This window comes from Triticum dicoccoides, chromosome 5B (genome assembly GCF_002162155.2).
Source record: "Triticum dicoccoides isolate Atlit2015 ecotype Zavitan chromosome 5B, WEW_v2.0, whole genome shotgun sequence".
Classification (NCBI taxonomy): Eukaryota; Viridiplantae; Streptophyta; class Magnoliopsida; order Poales; family Poaceae; genus Triticum; species Triticum dicoccoides.
Window position 1 is genome coordinate 525,916,835 of NC_041389.1, and position 3,505 is coordinate 525,920,339.

At 47.0% G+C, this 3,505-nt stretch overlaps 1 pseudogene; it reads right to left on the minus strand.

Annotated features, from left to right (window-relative positions):
- Positions 1-772: 772 nt before the first annotated feature.
- Positions 773-2,294, minus strand: LOC119305991 (annotated as a pseudogene).
- Between the last annotated feature and the right edge of the window lie 1,211 nt (positions 2,295-3,505).

Genomic DNA, 3,505 nt, shown 5'->3' on the forward strand with positions numbered 1-3,505 from the left:
TCTCGATGTAAATTTTATTATGTTTGAGGTCCTTTGTACTTCTGATGAACTTTGGTAATAGATCTGAATCATTTTCGCAAAAAAAGAGCAGTTTTAAAAACCATGTGACACCCATCGAGTGGAACAGAACTTATTTTCACGTGGCTGGGGTGCGTTCAGATGACTCTCACTCCCCTCCCATATGGAAGTGAATTTCAGCAGGAAAAAGTGACTTGCTTGGAGAAAATTGACCTTTTTTGTAACATTTTGTCAGCCTCTCCAATATCAGAGTGAACTTCTCGACTACCCTGCATTTTGGCGGTTCTTCTTATGTACATTTTTCGAAGTTGCGTGTAACACGAGTTTGGACTATGAGGGACGTGAGTGGTGAACTTCACGGGTTTTCCTAATTTCTTCTTACAGAGCGAACCACCAAACTTGGTAGAATGAACTACAATTTTTTTTAATTACATAAGGGACCATGATATTTTATAAAACATCCCCTCGGTGGGACGAGAGTAGCGTAGAATACAAGCACCCTAACCTTTTTGGCATAAGTCACATGACATTTCCTCGTAACGTGTTTTTCATGTGCATGTGACTGCACCACAGGGATATTTATCAATGAGGGGTAAATAAATAAATCGTTAAAAACACTACATCTTGATATTTATGTTTGCATTCCAGGAGTAAATATGTGTGAATATTATAATTCATGTTAAGTAGGATTTGCCCAACACATATTAAGGGATGATGATTTTCCTTTATTCATATATAGCGACACATATATACATATACCCTTACATTTGTACTTTACTCAGGTTCACCTTAAGCCCATTCTTCATTTGTAGAAGACATGACAACTTCGTCTCGATGGCTTGTCCATCAACCATTTTCACATCAAAGTTCCACACGATAGCAGCGATGATGATCTTCATCTGCATGATTGCAATGTCCTTGCCAAGGCACAACCTTGCCCCTGAGTTAAATGCTGGAAACTTGTTCGAGGGTATGTATCACTGTTGACGTCCATCCTCAGAGAGCCACCTCTCAGGCCTATACTCCCGACAGTCGGACCCCCAAACAGACTCCATTCTACCGACAGAGTAGATAGAGACGAGGATGATGTCCTCAGCACAAACAACATGGCCACTCGGCATCACATCAGTGGATACCACCGACCTGCGCTCGATAGGGATCGGCGGGTACAACCTGAGTGTCTCCAACAAGGTGGCTTGCAGGTAGACTAGGGGTCTGACCTCTTCTGGCTCAAATATCATCATCGTGCCAGCGCCAGCAATGGCTACTTTGCAGGACATGATGGGTGCTAGTTCGTTGCGAATGCTTGACACGATGTGCGGGTTCTTGGCGAGGTTGTAGACAATCCATGGCAAGGTAGTGCCAATCGTGTCCCTCCCAGCAATCATATAGGTAATGAGGGTCGCCTGTAGTAAATCATCATTGTAGTTCTGGTCATTGACATAGTTAGACAAAACATCAATGGGTACTTCTTGACCAATAATATGGCCCTTCTTCCTCCTCTCCGTGATCATGTCCGTGATGAAGCAGCGAAGAACCGCTTGCGCGGCGGCGAGCTTCCTCTCCGGACCGATGTTCAGGCTCCTCATCACCTTCCAAAAAAATGCCGGCACAATGTGACGGACAAAGCCCACCTCCATGACCGTGTCCATCGCGTTCGCGACGTGTACCGGCGGCATGTCGAGGGACAGGCAAGTGGGGTCCACGCTGAAGATGGTTGTGGCATACATGTCGAACACAAGCCTCATCAACATATCATTCATGTCAACATGAGTATTGGTTCTCACCATGTGGGCCATGAAGGGTAGGAGACTCTTCTCCACCTTGTCGTGACAACACTTAGTCATCAACCCAACCAACAACGGGTTGCTCAACACACTCTGAAAGTTGGCACGCTCCCGTCGGGATGACTCGCCATCGGCGCTGAAGAGAGAGCCCCTCGTCATGTCAAAGATTTCGGCATAATCCTCGCCCTTGGGATAGTTTGTGTGGTTCGAGCTAAAGATGTATTGGATATTTGTTGGGTCGCAGGTTATGAACATCCGTATGCTGGCTATGGCAACCTTTAGGCTGTGACCAGATGGTGTTAGGAGGTCAAAGGAGATGTAGTGATGCAATCTGTGTAGGTTGACGACCAGGGAAGGGAGGATGCCTACTACTGGCCAGCTCACGGGCAACAATGGGTTCTTACTAGACTTTATGTAGTAGAAACATACAATAACTACATGTACCACAACTATGGAGATGACTAGTTCTGGCAGGAACGAGAATGCCATTATAGGAAGAGATGTGTGCTGCATGTATGGAGATGTAGTGAGATGCAAGCCGGGATCTCTATTTATAGAAGCTAGTACAAAACGTGTGTGCACACATGGAAACTCTTGTCGTTTTCTTGTTAAAAATAATAGATGTGCGCAGGTTTGGTGATCACAAGTTGCACCGCATTAATTAGAAGGATTGCACTCCATATTGTTGAGTATATTGATTATTAAAAAAGACGAGATAGATTAGGATTTGTTCTGCCTTGTCTTATACTCCTTTCGTCTTAAAATCTTTGTCTTAGATTTATCTATGCATAGATGTATCCAACACTAAAATGTGAATAAATACATCCACATGTAGACAAATCTAAGACAAGAATTTTGGGACGGGGGAAGTACTTCAAATTGATCATTGCACTCGTGTATATATATATATGCCCATGAGGCTCAATCAATCTAGCAACGATTCCATCAATCATTTATATCCCTTCTAACATGGTATCAGTTTTCAGGTTCTAAACCCTAGCCGTCTGTCGCTTCCGCTCCGCACGCCGTCCCCGGGAGATCGGCTTCACCACCGCCGCCGGGGCCGCGCCGCCCGTACCTAGGGTTCGTCCGCCGGTCGTGTTGACCGGCTGCCCTAGAGAGTCTTTTTCCCGAGTCATTGCTCCGGTTTTTCTCTCTCTCGCCGTTCGTCTTGATCGGCGTCTTTGGTTTTGGTTTTCCGATCTAAAATCGGTTTGCGTCGCCCGCCATTACCGTCGATCCGATTGTGCCTCTACTTTGACATCGGATTTGGAATAGTTGCTGCACCGCACCCGGCTTCGACGCATGCATCTCTGTGCTGATGCGGCGTGCCGCTCGTCGCGCCGTCGTACACGTCCCCCGCGCGGGCGTGGTGTGCTGGTCTTCGTGCATCACGTGTTGGTGTGCTTATGTGCATGCATGCATCGCACCACGGCGATTCTTGGTCTGGCCGTACTCACGCCGAGCAGCTACTTCAATCCCGCGAGCAATCGACTTGATCACTCGAAAAGCACGCGGTCCACTCCGTCCTCGTCACATGTTCGGTCTGATCAACTGCACATGAGCGTATCATCTTCAAGTATGCGCACATCTACACTGTTCGAGTAATAGGATGCCGCTGCGTCGTCTCATGGTTCTTCTCCCGGCTGCACCGACCTGCGTCACCGCTGCATCGCCCCTTCAGGCAGTAGTGTCGCGGC